Here is a 660-nt window from a genome sequence, read left to right on the forward strand (position 1 = left end):
TTTGCCTTTCATGGGCAAGTGTTCTACCATCTGAGCTACCCAAGCACGACTCACGCCCGGTCCTCACAGCTTTACTTCTGCCAGTACCTCGTCTCCCACCTTCCAAACTCCACAGAAGGTCTCCTGCGAACCTTGCAGAGCTAGCACTACTAAAAAAAAGGATACTGCGGAGACATGCCTTAGCCACAGCCTAGGGGATGTTTCCAGAATGAGAGCTTGCAGGAGAGCTTCTGTAAAGTTTGGGAGGTAGGAGACGAGGTACTGGGAGAAGTAAAGCTGTGAGGACGGGGCATGAGTCGTGCTTGGGTAGCTCAGTTGGTAGAGCACTTGCCCGTGAAAGGCAAAGGTCCCGAGTTCGAGTCTCGGTCCGGCACACAGTTTTAATTTGCCAGGAAGTTTGATATCAGCGCACACTCCGCTGCAGAGTGAAAATCTCATTCTGGAAACATTCCCCAGGCTGTGGATAAGTCATGTCTCCGCAATATCCTTTCTTTCAGGAGAGATAGTTCTGCAAGGTTCGCAGGAGAGCTTCTGTAAAGTTTGGAATTTAGGAGACGAGATACTGGCAGAAGTAAGGCTGTGAGGACGGGGCGTGAGTCGTGCTTGGGTAGCTCAGATGGTAGAACACTTGCCCGTGAAAGGCAAAGGTCCCGAGTTCGA

General features: G+C 51.2%; 1 non-coding gene across 1 annotated transcript; it reads left to right on the forward strand.

Moving 5' to 3' along the window:
• The first annotated feature begins 299 nt into the window (after positions 1-299).
• On the forward strand, positions 300-374 carry Trnas-uga. Its single transcript has one exon. It is a non-coding gene; the product is annotated as a tRNA-Ser (tRNA).
• Positions 375-660: the final 286 nt, after the last annotated feature.

Source organism: Schistocerca americana, chromosome 3 (genome assembly GCF_021461395.2).
Source record: "Schistocerca americana isolate TAMUIC-IGC-003095 chromosome 3, iqSchAmer2.1, whole genome shotgun sequence".
Classification (NCBI taxonomy): Eukaryota; Metazoa; Arthropoda; class Insecta; order Orthoptera; family Acrididae; genus Schistocerca; species Schistocerca americana.